The sequence below is a fragment of the Amphiura filiformis genome, chromosome 3 (genome assembly GCF_039555335.1).
Source record: "Amphiura filiformis chromosome 3, Afil_fr2py, whole genome shotgun sequence".
NCBI classification, from domain to species: Eukaryota; Metazoa; Echinodermata; class Ophiuroidea; order Amphilepidida; family Amphiuridae; genus Amphiura; species Amphiura filiformis.
This window is the reverse complement of record NC_092630.1, coordinates 82,227,101-82,235,493: the sequence shown is the minus strand read 5'-3', so window position 1 is coordinate 82,235,493 and position 8,393 is coordinate 82,227,101. Positions and strand designations below refer to the sequence as shown.

The 8,393-nt window shown below is 35.8% G+C and overlaps 1 pseudogene; it reads left to right on the top strand.

Annotated features, from left to right (window-relative positions):
* Positions 1 to 6,990: 6,990 nt before the first annotated feature.
* Positions 6,991 to 7,792, top strand: LOC140147546 (uncharacterized; annotated as a pseudogene).
* The last annotated feature ends 601 nt before the right edge of the window (positions 7,793 to 8,393 follow it).

Here is an 8,393-nt window from a genome sequence, read left to right as displayed (position 1 = left end):
TATATCTATATATAATGTATTGCAACTACTAGTAAATCAAAATAGAGAAAACAGTAACAAATGACTATTTTTATTGGAAGTAATTTTAGTACTTTTGCAAGTGGAGTTGCATTTTGTAAAGTATTTCTTTGTGAACTGTTGTTGAACGATAAGTGGGGCAATTAACCCACAGTGTGAGAGTATTGTGTTATATGTGCATCAGTCGTGGACAGTTTGGAATGGTATTTGATTACCATATCATTAGGTGAAGTATTAACTCTTTTGGTACTGACAAAACTTATTTTTGCTATTTTATGGTCCCCATGATCTAATGCTGTGCATGGCATGGGTTTTGAGAAACATCTATAGTATGCTAATAAACTCCAGAACATTACTTAATCGGAATTGAAATATTGCAAACTGTTTCACGCTGTTTTGAAATGCCTAGATTTTCAATGTATACGCCTTGTGAACAAAAGTGTATTTTCTTATGGACAATAGTAGTGGCTTTTAGCCAGCCTGGCAATATAGCATTAAATGATACAGAAAATGTTTTGCTACGATTATTATAGGGTAGATTTTTTTGTTTTTAAAATTTGCATTTTGAACTATTTGAAGGTTATATTGATGAATAATGAATAATAAAATTAAATGTGTATAATATGGGAACTACGTTTTTTTTCTTGTTTGAATTTCTTGTTGCATGATCTGACCTCTTTTTAGAGTTTCTGTTTTATAAATAAGAAAAAAAGAAATTTTGGCCTGGTTTACTGGAGGGGTATGCAAACTGGCACTACATGCCTGTTATATTAATTTTTCAAAGTAAAATGTTAATACCTATTAAGCATCCAAATGTCCAGGGAAATTAATGAGGTGTCACTGGAGCTGGACTTCACAAAAAGTAACACAGTTATTAATCATATTCACAATAATTTAACATAGAAAGAAGGGTGGTTTATATATGATACCATATCATTTTGATACCTCATTCATCCAATGTTGTTCAAAAAACATAGCAGTATTTTTAAAGAAAAAAATAGAATTCAACAGTTGTAGTTATTTGTATTAATTTGAATTCATCGCAAAGAAATGTTGGGTTTTCTTGCGTAATATGCCATTGATCGCTGTAAATGTTTGGATATTTTTCTTTGAAAACATTACTGTGTTGCTAATATTGAACGACATTGGACAAATGGGGTATCAAAATGTGTGTAAATAAACCATCCTTCTCTCTGTGTTAAATTATTGTGAATATGGTTAATAGTTTTAAAGCTATAGATGAGTTGACTTCTGACGTCAATGCCTGGCAGTATGCGCACGCATCATCACAATTTCAATTGTTTTTGCCTGGCAGTATGCACGCGCATCATATTTTGTTCAGGGCTGTTTTTAAAACTCCCGCCATATCATAATAAGGTTATTGAACAGTGTTGTGGTTGCATGGGGTTCACACAACGAACTTTCTCCCTAAACTGCTCTTAGCCAATTGTCCGGTAAAAATATCAGTGTTGGTAATAAGAATTGAATTAAAATGCTGTGAATTGGAATTGAATTCAAATGCTGTGAATTGGAATTGAATTCAAATGCTGTGAATTGGAATTGAAATTGGTTAGCAGTTAATTTCAATGTATTCAATTGGAATTGAATCAAAATGATTTAAAGTAGAGAAGAATTTAATTGAAATTGCATCAAAATAATTTTATATAAGAAAGTGAATCTGATTTGAATTGAAATTCATTTTCTGAATCAAAATAACACTAGTGAGAACTCAATACCAGTGGTTGAAATCTCTAAGATGTAATTAATGAAGACCTACAATGCATTATGGAGGCCGAATTGCTTTGATCAAAGCATGAAAATTAATGAACAAAGACGAATTATATTTGTGCAAGTACTGTCCATGCAGCAGGTGAGACGATTTCAATGCGCTCTTGGACGAAATCAAATGAACATTGTATGAATCTTTTTGATCAAAATATGAATTTATTTGACCAAAGAAAAAATTTAAGTTTACAAATAGACACTGCCAAATTTTAAGGACGAATTCAAACTTAACGGGATATTAAATATAACGAAAAATGAGTTAAATTAACTGAGAAAACCTATATTTTTTCTTTTTTGGTCTGTGGGCAGATTCAATGGTCGATCCAAAGATCGAACACATTTGTTTCTGGTGCCTTAATATGAATATGCTAATGCATCCATTTAAGAATTGGCCCCATAAGACATTCAGGCATAGTGTAGGACTTTGATTGCTGATTTAGATAGTTTTGGATTATTTCTTGGTTATATATGCAGTAAGCCTTTTTGAAGTATGGCAGGCACAAAAGGAGAGGGTGTACTTTGGTTTGGGTAATCTTTTGTATGCTTCTCAGCTGACAAAAGATTACTCACTTCAAAGTACACCCTCTCCTTTTGTGCCCCTCATATTTCAAAAAAGGCTTATTGAGTGAATAGCTGTCCTTTGAGACTAAGCTACAAGTTGCTTTATTTATTTATTCATTATTTATTCAGGAAATTCAATCAATACAAATGTACTGGTCTTCCTGAAAGACCTGATCTAAATTGGGCTCAAAAGAAATTTTTCACAAGGTCATATTATAAAATCCATAAAAATGAACCAAAATTGCACACAGGATTACTTCAATACTCTACTCTAATAAACACTGGTCAGTAACCAAACAGTTGTCCAACTGACACAACAGCAAAATGCACTGACATGAAACAGCTTTCTGGACCACATTCACAGCCCAATAATTGGCACCCAACACAAGACATCTTGTGAGTAAGTGGAATATTGTGGAATAAGACCTCTTTCTTGAAGAAAGTGTGTGAAAAGCAAAAGCAGCCCTGATCCTATTCCACTTACTCTGGAAATAATCACCTGTGTAATGATTTTGTACGCATTCTCCCAGATTTCTTTTGCTGGGTGCCAATTATTCGCCTGTGAATTTGATCCAGGAAGCTGTTCCGTGTCAGTGCATTTTGCTGTTGTGTCAGTTGGACAACTGCTTGGTTACTGATGTGTGTTTAGAGGAATAGAGTATTGAAGTAATCCTTTGTGTAATTTTGGTTCATTTTAAGATATGACCTTGTGAAAGTTTCTTTTTGAGCCCAGTTTATACATGTGATAATATGAAAACAGAATGCAATGTTTAGGTCAAATAATTATACAAAAACTTAGACCAATTGCATTTTTAAATTCACCCAAGCTCATAGATTTAGAATTGATACTAAGGTTGGAAGGAAGTTTGTTTCCGTACAACTGACAATCTTCTACAAAGGAAAGTTTTCTTTTCACAAGAAGTTTTCCATATTGGAACAACCAAACTGTTTTAAGATTGACCCCTAGTGCATTTAGAATGGGTAAAATGAGTGAAAATAAAATTTGAAGAAAGATCCTCAAGTTGGGGATGGAATATGGAACATGTATTCCATATTGGGGCTGTACATCAAATTTAAATCTAACCAGATTTGGAACTCACTAATTAGTGATCTAGCACTACTGTAGAAAATGAGAATATACAATTATAATATACCATTCATACACACATCAATGAGCGTGTTTATAGTGGGAGCAGATGCGGTACATTGCGGTACAATTTCTACCCGGTTAGAGATTATCCGGATACTTGCCCACTATAAACACTAGCAGTATATGTATGTACGGTACATCGATATCCTTCTAAACCGAAGGATATTGTGGTGAGATATTCCCACTATAAACACACCAGTATAAATTGTGTGCGGTATTACCGGAAGTGGGAGCTTCTTCATGATGCGTAGGATGCGCGCAGGACATTCGGAACAATTCTCACCCCCAAGAGTTATCAAAACAGAAGCTACATGTTCACCGCCATGATCATATTGTTGAATGGGCTCTTTATAGCTCGCGCCACAATATTTACACATTCCCCTTGTGACCTCGGGGTCATTGCAAATGTATGATAATGTTAGTTGGTATATAATTTGTGCGGTAACTGTGTCTCACTATAAACAGCAAGGGTATCGGTACATATACAAGGATTATCGTATACGGTATACTCAAAATGCGGTATATTCACTATAAACACGCTCAATGAGAGCAGGCAAAAACAGATAAATTTGTGTTGAATTTATTTTATTGAAGCTGCATTTTTATGATAAACTACATGACATTTTGGTAAGAAGAATATTTGTGAACTTTATTTAAAATTATGTGCAGATAACAGTTACTGGGTCAGCAACTCAGCAAGTTGACCATGTTTGAATATTTTGTCTATCAAAGGTAGAGTCTGAAGTTTACAGATTTAGTGTTACCTTCATTTACACAAAAGTGGTCTTTTTTTAACACTGCTTCAGAAATACCATATTCAACCCAATTAGCATCCACCACTAATATTAGCTAGCGATAGAATTTTTAAAGTGGTAACTGCCTCTTTTACATTGCACCTGTACTCTAATTGCACACAATTCTGTCAAATGTCAAATGAATCATCTAAAACATGATACCTTGTGTATTTTATGCTCATTTGTGTAAATCCCAAGTTTGACTTCCATCTATCATTTTATTAAGCACCCCCTAAAGGTAACTGATTTAATCACCCGGGCAACTAATTGGGTTGAATATGGTACATTTGAAGAAATACACATTAACATTTTTAAAAACATGCAAACAGTTCCTCATCAGAGATGCAGAAATTCAGCAAAATAAAGACATCTTTTTAAAATTCTGTACCCACTGAATAAATATGGTACAGTTACAGCTATTTGACTGGTGAATCCAAACATGAGAAGTTCCTACTATTAACTTAATGAATTTATAATATGGGCATACCACCACAACAAGGTGTTTAAGGCACAATAAAAATACAATTTCTGAAACAAAATTACAAATATATATGTCCATATTCAACGATGAACCAATAAATAAAAACCAATACTGAAAACTTATAAATATGTCTATAGCAAGAGTTCAAACACAAAGTCATTTTTGTTGTATATAGGAACATCAGGTGTGTTTTTAACTTTTAAAATGTTGACAGTTTTGGAGAATTTGATACACTCAGATAGTGAATTCCTTTGGATCATCACTCATTGTGACCAAACAAATGTACCTCCAAGCATTTTGGGGCGTAAGTCAAAAATAGAACAAAGATTGCCATTTGGTTTTGTTTGTTTATTAAAATAAAATTTATGTTTTTGATCAGCTGCAACAAATCTTGACGCATCAATCATCAAGCACAACTTGATTGGTTTATTACTTAAATGCCTGATAGTAGTCTTAAATTTAATCCTTTATTTACGATCATACAATCTCTCTCCCTCTCTCTCTCTTTCTCTTTCTCTCGCTGTCTACAACGTCTCAAGATATGGATACTTGGGTTGTCCATTTTGTTACAGAATTTTGGTGGATGCAGCAACCGTGTGGATTTTAAATTTGTTTCTGAGTGTGAGGAACTTTTTCAGCACTAGTGTGATCTCATTCTTTATTTGTGGATTTGAATAATAGCCTGCCAGGTAAACATCAATCTCCATCAACTTCACCAAAATTGTCACCTCTTGCAAAAAAGCTTCGTAATGGAGAAAACAAGGCGAGCGCACAAACAAACACAAAGATCAAGATGGCGACGCTCCTGGGCATCGCAAAATTAGTCATGTAAACTTGATGATAATGATTCTGTTTCGGATGACATGGAAGTGTCACAGCTTTTACAAAGTCCTAAATGGTTCTGTGACTTTTAATCTAGATTAGATAGATGATTAACAGCTATTACACAACCCCTGAATGAAAGATTCAGAAGCTTGGAACTTGAAGTCAACAAATGAAAGAGGATATTGATGACTTGAAAAAGGTAAACAATTAGACACCTCTATTCCAAGATTGACGACCTCGAAAATCGATCAAGACATAATAACTTGGTGTTTTTTAGGGTTGTTGAACCTGAGAGAGATAGGAGAGAGAACTGCTTCGATACTGTGACAGATTTGCTTAAGAATTTTGTGCAAATTTGACTTTGACTGGTTGCAAGTATTGAACGTTGCCATTGAAACTACAAGAAACCCTTATGCTGATCCAAGTAAGCCGAGGATGATTCATATGGCGTTTGCTTCACACCAGACTAGGGAGAAGGTAAGCAAAGCCTGCATCACCAAATTCAAGGTGGATAAGTACAAGGATAGAAAGATTTTTGTGAGTGAAGACTTCTGAAAAAGAATCCAAGATCTTAGGAAGAGTAAGCTGTCTCTCCTTAAGAATTTGCAACGGGAAGGGAAGCGTCCATTCTTTGTCTATCCAGCGGTACTCAAGTATGTGCAGGATGGTAGGGTTGTCACCGTTGAAGGATAAACTGTGTGCGGTACAATAACTTTGCAGACCTATTGGATGTACCGTTCATGCACCTGTAGAGTGTTTCAGCTCGTAACTTATTTGTTGACATCTGCTTAGTTCAAGTGTTGTTTAGAACTTTACTCATCATTTTAAGAACTTTTGCTGTCTTTCGCAGAGTCAAGTGTGAATCCTGGTCCACCAAAAAACTTTATCCATTAGAAAATGGATGTTTGAAATGTTTTGTCCATTATACTGGCTGATGTTGCAAATAAAATGAATGGAGAAGTGCAACAGATGTAAAAACAATTCCAAAACATTATTAAAGGCATCTCCTATAAAGTGTAATTTTTTTACACAATTTTAGTACAGCAAAGAGAGCCTACATGGACAAAGAAAGTGACCAGCATTATAGAATTACGACAGCCCATTTGTCCAGATATTTTCGAAAAGATCAGCAATATTGGTAAAAGTAGAAACAATGTATACAGATGTGACTGCAGCTTGAAATGGATTGCTAGGCCAAGATTGGCATTATCGTATTTTCAATATACACGGTGACTTTGCTTGCGTCAAAGAAGGAACAATTAAGTATAGACTTAGTGAAAGAGAGCCCCTGGTAGAGTAGACTGCTACAGAGACCACGGTGGCTTCATGTTGGTGTTCAACGCCAACTAGTAAAAAGTAAAGATTTTGGTGAACTCATGACATTATCAGAAGTCTTGACCACCACATCAGTAAACACAAAGTTGACAGCCCAAGTGCTCTCAGTGAAGAAACTTAAGCCCAAGAAGTTCCAAAAAGATGGCAACAAATTTTCCGAAGTAGAAAAACAGTATGACCGGCTTGTTCTCCTCAGGTAAAAACATAACATTCAAACTACCAGCCAATTGTAATCATAACTTTTATGTCAGTCAGCAGGCTTGCCCTCAAAACACTACTTATCAACCATACTTGCGAGGTTTATTGCAACAGGACACCTCTACTATGCTTGTCCATATCAAATATCACCAACATTGTAACATTACTTACTCACAGTTACAAGCACTATAAGTTTCACACACTACCTAATCATCTCTGTATCAATCTTTCAGAGAACTCACCGAAGGTGACCTCTTCTATCTCCTCACCGAAACACCCATGGACACAAGACAACTCTTCAAAATCCAGAACTATACTTGGATTGGAGCAACCGTTGGATTATTGGAGGCAAGACCATGCTGAACCATGTTCCCATCATAAAGCTCGACCAACCACTTCTGCCCATAAAACCTACAGTTATCAACCACATCACATGACCATTTGTCGCAGAGTACTCGGATAAACTCATTCCAAGAGCTTTTTACATCAACCAAGCCACACTCACTGTCACCAAAGCTAATGTTATCAACGGTTGCGGAGCAGACTTTTGTGACAGCCATTACATCCAAAGAGGCTAATATAAGCAACACTCCATTCACCTCTGCATCCTTTTCAAGACTCTTTTCCTCTCAGAACATGCAATGAAGGTAAGTGACAGTCTATGTAATTTGTTCTCAACCACATAATATCAAACCACCCACCTCTACATCCAAACTAAATTGTACGGAGTGACAGAAAACAGAGCCATTAACAATCATCATGACTATTTACTTGACTTCATCATGTCATATCTTCTCAGTGCATCAACTGATGTATTCCTTTAGCAATGTCTAATACCTCATCTAGAAAACATCATTTGTCCTGATCAATGTTACTACCTTCATTTCAGACAACAAGCGCCCAAATTCCGATGCTAGAGTTCAGAAATCATGTCCGTGAGGTACTGCGTTATTACGCTGACCGTGGTGTCACCTGGCAAATCTCAGGATGGTACAAGCCTGGCCTTCGTGCCAATGATGAACAAGTGCGCGAACCAAAATTCCATGTCACCTGCGTAACACCAGAGAGGGTCTTGGAAAACGCACCCCTATTCAATGTTGTTGTACCAGATGTTGAACGACAAGACTTGCTCCCATAATCGCTTCACTGGTAAAGAGATATGCGAATGAGGGAACAACCACTGTGAGGGGAGTGTACCTATAAGGGTATTCCAATTCTTTCAATACTGCCACGACATTTCCCCCTA